General features: G+C 37.5%; 1 long non-coding RNA gene across 1 annotated transcript; it reads left to right on the forward strand.

The window, feature by feature from the left end:
• The first annotated feature begins 230 nt into the window (after positions 1 to 230).
• On the forward strand, positions 231 to 10118 carry LOC138880513 (uncharacterized). Its single transcript, XR_011403233.1, has 2 exons — positions 231 to 317; positions 9872 to 10118. It is a non-coding gene; the product is annotated as an uncharacterized lncRNA (long non-coding RNA).
• The last annotated feature ends 1251 nt before the right edge of the window (positions 10119 to 11369 follow it).

Consider the following 11369-nt stretch of genomic DNA (forward strand, 5'->3'; position numbering starts at 1 on the left):
TAACTACAAAAAAAAAACCAACAACAATGAAATTAAATAAACAAAATAAAAAAGAAAAGAAAAAAAGAAAAGAAAAGAAAGAATGCAAGTGGGCTTAGCCATTAACGTGACATAAGTCACAAATGTTAGGATAAAAGGAAAAAAAAAAGAGAACAAACATCTGCCAAACAAAAGAAAGGGGAAAGGGGGAAATGGGGGGTTACTGCTACTCGAAGCAGAACTACAGAAACGCTTATCAAAGGAGAAGAAGAAGGAGGAGGAGGAGGAGGAGGAGAAGGAGGCTGGTACCAAATTTTAATACGCATTGATTCTTACGGGTAATACTCAAATTTCTCATTTGGGTTCTTTTTTTCTGGTAATTTATTTTATCTCAGTTCATATATTTGAAGGGTTTCATAAGGTATAAGAAATTTAATACCAATAAGAGTTATTCTTGGCAAATTATGCAGTTGAAAGTTGGTCAATATTATTATAGGATAAATTAACTTGGAAAAAAAGAAGGGTATTGATGTATTTGTACTTAAACTAGTCTCATTATATATGATCTTTATTAGGTGTAAATTAAGTTAGGGTGCAAGGATTGAGTTTTGGTGTTTAACTGTATTGCAATGACAATGTCGAATTTGCATTTGAATGTTATGAGTCTAGTATTGAGTATAAAAGATAGGTACTAATTAAGAAGGAATATTATGGACAGTAAAGTGATTTCAGTTCCAATTTATACACACGATTAAGGAAAATTGATCAATAAAGGAAATAAACCATATAAATACCTTTTTATTTAAATGATTTTGGACTAATTTAAATTACCCATAGCATATGTAAATATAATTAGGCAAATTGATGATAAAGTATAAAACTCGGAGGATTGAGGTATTCTAAAATAGCTATGAATTAGCCTAAATAAGGAAAGTAACATGAGATCGATATTATGTAATCATAAATTGATTGGAGGAATTTGTACGAGTTGCTTGAGGTGAAACAGTTGGTATTTCGGCACGAGTACTATGAGTAGTAATCTTACCGCAATTTGTGTTTTCATAACTTGCATGATTTACACATGATTTTTAATATGAATATGTTACCGATTATTTTGAGTTGCATATGGGACAAGTTTTTTACTCGATACGATACCGAAATAGTTATTTGAGATGATTACTTTTGTTTTAAATATTCTTGTTGTCACTAGATATATTCTACCGTTACTTGAAATTACTGTTATCGAAATGAAATTACATGATTTGATAAGAATCGAAATGCCCTATATTGTTTTAAAATATTTTCCTATGAGTATATACGGATACAGAGATAAGTATAAATGAGAGTAGACTTTGAAGGATCCCGTAGCTAATGGCGGGTTCGTTAGATCTGATGCACCTTGTATTTACCGATTACAGAGTACACTTATAGCCCTCGCGAGTGGGAAAGTAGAACTAGCATACCGTTACCGATTTTCCTCGAGTAGGGACTACCGTTATATTTGACTTCTTGCGAAAAAGTCCACAGTTATACCGATTACATGATCCGTTCATTGAAACCTCCCAAAATATAAATATTGATATTATACAGTGGTTACCGACCTTATTACGGAATTATTAATCGTATTATACTACAAGAAAAGAGCATGATGAGACTAAAAATTGTTTATTGTTTCTGAAAGGGGCATTTTTATGATAATTTCTGTTTAATATACTAGCATATTTTCTGACTTGTCCCCAATAAAAATGGTTGTGGTTAAGTGTTATTACTCACTGAGCTATTGACTCATTCCCCGCTAATTTATTTTATAGAGACAGCAGTTGACGCGGGCGAGGATTTCGTTAATTAAAGTGCACAGGTTGATAGTTCTTGGTGAGCCTCGCACTTGTTCGCGTGGGCGAAAATTTTATCAATTGTCATGGTCTTTTCTTTGAACTCTTAGAGTCGCTCCATGATCATTCTTTTAGTGTCTTGAGTAGTCTTTGTTATTATAGACTTATGTTGAGTAACGCTCATTCTTATAAAAGTTTGAAGATAAAGTGGTATTTCTAGTTGTTAGTGAGTGGACTGTTAAAGGTAGATACTTATTTTGGTTAATTGATAAAGTCATTGTCATTTGAATTGCTATTATGATGTTTGGTTGCTGAATTTGAGACAGGATAATTTTTGGGATGGTCCAAAAACAGGGGAAACTCCGGCCGATTTTCTGTAAAATACAGATGAGGCTTACTTGGGGGCACTTGCTCTTAAGCGCCGGTCACGATCCTAAATTGGGTCGTGACAAAATTGGTATCAGAGCTTAGGCTTTAAGTCCCGAGTCATGGAGCAATGTTTAGTAGAGTCTTGTTCATGGGTAGTAGGCGCCCATACTTATGGTCTTGAGGCTACTGAACATCTAGGAATGTTTTCCCTTCTTTCATTCTTTGATCGTGCGTTGAGATAACTTGAGATTAACTTTGGAGTATTTATTTCGCAAATGTCTAGGACACGCACACCCTCATCTGCTGGACGTGGTGCTGGACGTGGTACTACCCTGGGTGAAGGTCAAGTTGGGGTTCATCAAACTAGAAGACAAACTGCTCTTCAACCTGAAGTTGGGAACATGGGTCAACCCCAAGTTGCTATGCCAGATCAAGTGCAAGGGCAGGGAGTTTAGGACGCTCCACCACCAGTGCCAACTGTTGTACCTACTATTGCCTTACCTGCAGACGCAATGGCAAGGTTATTGAATGTGTTAGAGGCATTGGTGCCTGCGCAGGGTGGAAGTTCAGCTTCTCAGGCTACTTTACAGACACAAACACCTGCACAGACTCAGGCTTTCGGGAATAAGGAAGTATCCCTACAAGAGTTTCTGAAATTGAAATCACCAAAATTCACAGGTTCCGATAATTCAGCAGATCCTCAAAGTTTCTTGGATGGGACACTCAAGGCATTACGTGCTCTTGGATATTCTAGTGAGAGAGCCGTGGAGCTTGCAGCATACAAACTAGAGGATATGGCTAACACATGGTATGAAACGGTATTGCTAGGAAGGCCAGCAGGAGCACCACCACTGACATGGGACGAGTTCACTAAGTTGTTCAAGAATCATTTTCTTCCAGACAACTTGATGCAAAAATATGCTAAAGACTTTGAGAGATTAGTTCAGACTCCAAATATGGATGTATTAACATATAACACTAAGTTTTGTAAGCTGGCTATATATGCTCCTTACTTAGTGTCTACCGAAGAAGCTCGAGTTCAAAGGTTTGTTGATGGATTGGTTGGTTGTCTATACACTGCAGTAGCCCCACAGATGAAGACTTTATCCTACTCTGATGTAGTCGACCTTGCTATAAGGATTGAAAACAAGGGACGTGATGAGCATGGAGCTAGTGATTTACGTAAGAAGGCCAAGACAGGAGGGGCTTTCAGTGGCGGTTTTAGTGAAAATAGAAGAGCGGGAAATCAGGGACAACAATAACAACAGGGTTCTCCGACAGGGACACACATATCTTCACAGTCCACATACATACCACATTACAGACAAGGTAATAGGGGACCGTCATCTTCTGGACATCGTAATTCTGGGCAGATATATGCCACTTCTCCAGTCTGCCAGACCTGTGGTAGATCACATTTGGTCCAATGTCGTATTCTAATTGGAGAGTGCTTTCGGTGTGGCCAGTTGGGACATCACTTGAGAGATTGCCCTCAGCCTCCAAGAAATTTCAACCAGGCTTCTATTCAGTCAGCTGCACCGACTCAGACTACTCGTAATACTTCAGGTGCTACAGGTACAGGAAATAGAGGTCGAGGTGCTGGAGACCGTACTGCTGTGAATCAAGGACAAGGGAATGCTGGTAGAGATCAGGCGAGAGTTTTTGCATTTACTAGACAAGATGCTCAAGCCTCGAATGTTGTGGTTACATGTATTCTTTCTGTCTGTTCATTTGATGCACTTGCGTTGATTGATCCGGGATCTACTCACTCCTATGTGTCCTCGTACTTTGCTTTGAGGTTTAGTAGACAACCTGAGCTATTGAATGATCTTTTTCTAGTTGCTACTCCCGTTGGAGAGTCTCTATTAGCTGAATACGTGTATCGTGCTTGTCAGATTCGGGTTGAGGTTAGAGATACTCTAGCTGACCTTATTGTACTTGATATGATTGACTTTGACATGCTGATGGGAATGGATTGGTTATTTTCTTGCTATGCTATAGTCGATTGTCATGCAAAGATAGTAAAGTTTGAGATACCAAATGAACCTAGTTTTATTCTAAGAGGGAGTCTGGTTCTAGAGACTTGCAAAATTGTATCTTTTATGAAGGCTCAACGACTTCTGAAAAAGGTTGCTTGGGTCTCTTAGCTATTGTAAATGATACAAGAAAGGAAACAGTTAGTATAGAAAATGTACTAGTAGTGAGAGAATTTTCTGATGTATTTCCTGAGGATTTACTAGGATTGCGTCCAATACGAGAAATAAACTTTGGTATTGATTTGCTACCTAACACACAACCCATATTGATACCCCCATATTGAATGGCACCAACAGAGTTAAGGGAGCTAAAGCAACAGTTACAAGATTTGTTAGATAAGGGTTTTATTAGACTTATTGTATCACCATGGGGTGCACCAATACTGTTCGTAAGGAAGAAAGATCCCTGAGAATGTGCATTGACTACATGCAATTAAACAAGATAACAATACGCAATAAATATCCTTTGCCTCGTATAGATGACATGTTTGATAAGTTACAAGGAGCTACCCACTTTTCAAATATTGACCTCCGTTCTGGTTATCATCAACTTAGAATTAAAGATGAAGATATTTCTAAGACTGCTTTCAGAACTCGATATAGGCACTATGAGTTTCTTGTGATGCCTTTCAGACTGACTAATGCTCCAGCGGCATTTATGGATTTAACGAATAGGGTGTTCAAGCCATTTCTAGATAGATTTGTAATAGTATTTATTGATGATATCCGGATATAGTTTCTTAGCCACGGAGAACACGGGGATCATCTCAGGACTATGTTGCAGACATTGCGAGAACATCGGCTTTATGCTAAGTTCTCGAAGTGCGAATTTTGGCTAGACTTGGTATCATTTCTGGGGCATGTTGTATCCAAAGATGGAATTATGGTAGATCCTAAGAAGACATAAGTTGTGCAGAAATGGTCCAGGCCTACTTCTCCTCCAGAGATTCGCAGCGTTTTAGGCTTAGCAGGCTATTACAGGCGTTTTGTGCAGGATTTCTCCAGAATAGCAGCGCCACTGACCAAGCTAACACAGAAAAATGCAAAGTTTCAGTGGACGGAGGAAGATGAGCAAAGCTTTTAGAAACTCAAAACGTGTCGGATAACTGCACCAATATTAGCATTACCATCAGTTTCTGGAGGATTTTCAGTATTCTATGACGCCTCGAGGTTGGTATTGGGATGTGTTCTCATGCAAAATGGTCGTGTTATTGCTTATGCTTCGAGACAATTGAAAAAGCACGAGCAAAACTATCCTACACATGATTTGGAGATGGCTGCAGTGGTATTTGCTTTAAAAATTTGGAGGCATTATCTATACGGCGAAACTTGTGAGATTTATATTGACCATAAAAGTTTGAAGTATATCTTTTAGCAGATAGATATGAATCTTCGGCAGCATCGTTGGACGGAACTACTTAAAGACTATGATTGTTCTATTTTGTATCATCCTGGAAAAGCCAATGTGGTGGCTGATGCATTGAGTAGAAAATCTATTGGGAGTTTAGCACATATAGCCCCTGCAAAGAGACTTTTGGCCAAAGATATTCAGAGACTAGAAGATACATGTATCGGATTTAGTGTCGAAAATTCAGAGGCATTGTTGGCTTGTACTCAGGATAAGCCTTCATTAGTTGAGCGCATTAAGGCCACCCAATATGAGGATAAACGATTATGCAAATACAGAGATGAGGCCTTTGCTGGTAAAAACAAAGATATGATTGTTGAAAGTGGTGTTCTTCGAATGGGTGACAGGCTATATGTAGCAGACGTAGATGGGTTGAGACATGTTATTCTTAAAGAAGCTCATAACACTAAATACACTATACATCCTGGATCCACAAAAATGTACCATGACCTGAAGCAATTTTATTGGTAGGAAGGTATGAAGAAAGATGTTGCTAACTTTGTTTCTAGTTGTTTGACTTGTCAGCAGGTCAAGGCTGAGCATCAGCGACCCGCAAGACTACTACAACAAATTGAGATTCCAGAGTGGAAATGTAAAAGAATTACTATGGATTTTGTCACCGGTCTACCATGAACTCTTAGAGGTTATGATTCGGTGTGGGTAATTGTAGATCGACTAACAAACTCAGCACACTTTTTGCCAGTAAAGACTACATATGGAGGAGTGAGGTATGCATAGATATTTATGAATGAAATTGTCCGACTTCACGGAGTTCCAGTATCCATCATCTCTAATAGAGGATCACAGTTCACTTCACGCTTTTGAAAATCTTTTCAAGAAGCATTGGGTACACGAGTAAATCTTAGTACTGCATTTCATCCATAGACAGACGGGCAGTCGGAACGTACTATACAGATCTTGGAGGATATGTTGAGAGCTTGCATTCTTGAGTTTGGAGGTAGTTGGGACACTTATCTACCATTAGCTGAATTTGCTTACAACAATAGCTTCTAGTCCAGTATTCAAATGGCATCGTACGAAACATTGTATGGTAGAAGATGTCGTACTCCTATCGGATGGTTTGAAGCTGGTGAGACTAACTTATTGGGATCCGACCTAGTACAAGAAGCTATGGACAAGGTCCAGTTGATTAGATAGAGATTGCTTGCAGCTCAAAGTAGACAGAAGTCTTATGCTGATAAGAGAAAAAGAGATTTAGTGTTCACAATTGGGGACAAAGTGTTCCTACGATCTCCCCTATGAAAGGTGTGATGCGGTTTGGGAAAAGAGGCAAGTTGAGCCCCAGGTTTATAGGACCGTATGCGATACTAGACCGAGTGGGAGTTGTGGCTTATTGTTTGGCACTTCCTTCTGAGTTGTCCTTTATCCATCCAGTGTTTCATGTCTCAATGCTAAGAAAATGTTTATCAGACTCATCTCAGGTGATTGAAATACCTGCTATACCACTTGGTGAGAAGTTGTCTTACGAGGAGGAACCGATGGCTATTTTTGATAGACAAGTAAGAAAGCTATGGTCAAAAGATATTATGTTCGTTAAAGTTTTATGGAGAAATCATACCGTTGAAGAAGCTACTTGGGAAGTAGAAAAAGATATGCAAACAAAGTATCCCTATTTGTTTCAGTTTACAGGTACATACTTGAGTTAAATTCGGGGACCGAATTTCATAAGGTGGGGAGGATGTAATACCCTATATTATTAGGGTGCATTGGTCATTAGCATAATAATAATTATAAGGAACTAACTATAAAAAAAAAACAACAGCAATGAAATTAAATAAACAAAAAAAAAAAAAAATGCAAGTGGGATTAGCCCATTAACGTGACATAAGTCACAAATGTTAGGATAAAAGGAAAAAAAAAAAAAAGAGAACAAACATTTGCCAAACAAAAGAAAGGGGGAAAGGGGAAAACGAGGGGTTACTGCTACTCGAAGCAGAACTACAGAAACACTTAAAAAAATCAAAGGAGAAGAAGAAGGAGGAGGAGACTAGTACCAAACCTTAATACGCACTGGGAGTTGTTGCTTATCGTTTGGCATTTCCTCTTGAGTTGTCTTTTATCCATCCAGTATTTCATGTCTCAATGCTAAGAAAAATGTTTATCAGACTCATCTTAGGTGATTGAAGCACCTACTATACCGTTTGATGAGAAGTTGTCTTACGAAGAGGAATCGATGGCTATTGTTGATAGACAAGTAAGAAAGCTACGGTCAAAAGATATTATGTTCGTTAAAGTTTTATGGAGAAATCATACCGTTGAAGAAGCTACTTGAGAAGTAGAAAAAGATATGCAAACAAAGTATCCCTATTTGTTTCAGTTTACAGGTACGTACTTGAGTTAAATTCGGGAACCGAATTTCATAAGGTGGGGAAGATGTAATGCCCTATATTTTTATTAGGGTGCATTGGTCATTAGCATAATAATAATTATAAGGTACTAACTACAAAAAAAAAAAAAAAACAACAATGAAATTAAATAAACAAAACAAAAAAAAAGAAAAAAGAAAAGAAAAGAAAGAATGCAAGTGGGATTAACCCATTAACGTGACATAAGTCACAAATGTTAGGATAAAAGGCAAAAAAAAAAAAAGAAAGAGAACAAACATCTGCCAAACAAAAGAAAGGGGGAAAGGGGGAAACGGGGGGGTACTACTAAACAAAGCAGAACTACAGAAATACTTAAAAAAAGTCTAAGGAGAAGAAGAAGAAGCAGCAAGAGGCTTGTACCAAACCTTAATATGCACTGATTCTTGCGGGTAATACTCGAATTTCTTATCTGGGTTCTTTTCTTCTGGTAATTCTTTTTATATCAGTTCATATATTTGAAGGGTTTCGCAAGGTATAAAAAATTTAATACCAATAAGAGTTATTCTGGGCAAATTATGCAATTGAAAGTTGGTCAATGCTATTATAGGATAAATTAACTTGGGAAAAAAGAAGGGTATTGATGTATTTATACTTAAACTAGTCTCATTATATATGATCTTTGTTAGGTGTAAATTAAGTTAGGGTGCAAGGATTGAGTTTTGGTGTTTAACTATATTGCAATGACAATGTCGAATTTGGATTTGAATGTTATGAGTCTAGTATTGAGTACAAAAGATAGGTACTAATTAAGAAGGAATATTATGGACAGTAAAGTAATTTCAGTTCCAATTTATACACACGATTAAGGAAATTGATCAGTAAAGGGAATAAACCATATAAATACCTTTTTATTTAAATGATTTTGGACTAATTTAAATTACTCATAACATGGGTAAATATAATTCGACGAATTGATATAAAGTATAAAACTCGGAGGATTGGGGTATTCTAAAATAGCTATGAATTAGCCTAAATAAGGAAATTAACATGAAATCGATATTATGTAATCATAGATTGATTGGAGGAATTTGTACGAGTTGCTTGAGGTGAAGCAGTTGGTATTTCGGCATGAGTACTGTGAGTAGTAATCTTACCGCAATTTGTGTTTTCATAACTTGCATGATTTACACATGATTTTTAATATGAATATGTTACCGATTATTTTGAGTTGCATCTGGGACAAGTCTTTTACTCGATATGATACCGAAATAGTTATTTGAGATGAATACCTTTGTTTTAAATATTCTTGTTGCCACTAGATATGTTCTACCGTTATTTGAAATTACTGTTATCGAAATGAAATTACATGATTTGATAAGAACTGAAATGCCCTATATTGTTTTAAAATATTTTCCTATGAGTATATACGGATACAGAGACAAGTATAAATGAGAGTAGACTTTGAAGGATCCCGTAGCTAACAACGGGTTTGTTAGACCTGGTGCACCTTGTATTTACCAATTACAGAGTACAGTTATAGCCCTCACTAGTGGGAAGGTAGAACTAGCATACAGTTACCGATTTTTCTCGAGTAGGGACTACCGTTATATTTAACTTCTTGCGAAGAAGTCCACAGTTATACCGATTACATGATCCGTTCATTGAAACCTCCCAAAATATGAATATTGATATTATACAGTGGTTACCGAGCTTATTATGGAATTGTCAATCGTATTATACTACAAGAAAAAAACATGATGAGACTGAAAATTGTTTATTATTTCTGAAAGGGGCATTTTTATGATAATTTCTGTTTAATATACTAGCATGTTTTCTGACTTGTCCTTAATAAAAATGGTTGTGGTTAAGTGTTATTACTCACTGAGCTAGAGACTCATTACCCGCTAATTTTTTTTACAGAGAGAGCAGTTGACGCGGGCGAGGATTTCGTTAATTAAAGCGCACAGGCTGATAGTTCTTGGTGAGCCACGCACTTGTTCGCGTTGGCGGAAATTTTATCAATTGTTATGGTCTTTTCTATGAACTCTTAGAGTCGCTCCATGGTCATTCTTTTAGTGTCTTGAGTAGTCTTTTTTATTATAGACTTATGTTGAGTAACGCTCATTCTTATAATAATTTGGAGATAAAGTGGTATTTCTAGTTGTTAGTGGGTGGATTGTTAAAGGTAGATACTTATTTTGGTTAATTGATAAAGTCATTGTCATTTGAATTGCTATTAGGATGTTCGGTTGCTGAATTTGAGGCAAAATTTTTTGGGATGGTCCAAAAACAGCGAAAACTCTGGCCGATTTTCAGTAAAATACCGATGAGGCTTACTTGGAGGGACTTGCTCCTAAGCGCCGGTCACGATCCTAAATTGGGTCGTGACAATTATTTAATCCATCATACCTTTGCACAACCATTGAGATGAGGGCACGTGTTGAGTCTAAAGCAGAGACCAAATGAGAGTCCAAATAAGTCTTTGACGTAGAAGTATCTGAAACACTCTCATTTGTCTAAAGACCTAGAACCTTCATTCCCTCTTCTTCTTCATGAGAGATAGCAGCCGCCAATAATGGTTTCTTCTCAACATCCTCCCTCAAGGTGGAGGGTAAAGAAATTACCCCCGGCTTGCCAATGACGGATCTATGTGAAGGACCTGAGAGAGATTTGGTGAATAGATCGGCTAGTTGAGATGTAAATGGAACATAAGAAAGGGAAATGAGCCCGGAAAGGAACTGTTGCCGAACGAAGTGGTAATCGAGTTCCACATGCTTCGTTCTTTCGTGGAAAATGGGGTTTCGAGCAATGTTGATGGCTATTTTCTATCATAGAAGACCGGTACCAGCGAAGACGGCGAAACAGAGATATCGGAGAGAAGACGCGTGAGCCAAGGAGCTCAGTAACAACTCTACGCATGGAGCGATACTCCGCTTCAGCTGATGATAAGGAAATAGAGGCATGTTTCTTCGATGTACAAGAAATTGGAGATCCCCCAAGAATGATGTAGAAGCCGCTTACAGATCGTCGACTGTCTGGACAAGAAGCCCAGTCGGCGTCACAAAAGGCTAACAAGTAAATTGAGGGATTTGAGTTTAGAAGAAACACAGGAGAGATCAGAGACACCAAATTCCTACAATAAATCCAAGGTGAATTTCCTTTGACACATGATAATGCCCTATTTTTCTCCAAGTATTTCCATGCCTAGAAAGTAATGTAAGTTTCCCAAGTCCTTGACTTTGAATTCAGTGTTTAGGAAAGATTTAAGGCTAGTAATTTCTTCTGTGTCATCTCCACTAATAAGTATGTTGTCTACATAAACCGCTACAATTGAGATTAGGCTATTCCTCCTTTTAAAGAATAAATAATAATCATTTATAGATGATTAGTAGCCTTTATAACTTAAAGCACCTGCAAG

This window comes from Nicotiana sylvestris, chromosome 10 (genome assembly GCF_000393655.2).
Source record: "Nicotiana sylvestris chromosome 10, ASM39365v2, whole genome shotgun sequence".
Taxonomy (NCBI): domain Eukaryota; kingdom Viridiplantae; phylum Streptophyta; class Magnoliopsida; order Solanales; family Solanaceae; genus Nicotiana; species Nicotiana sylvestris.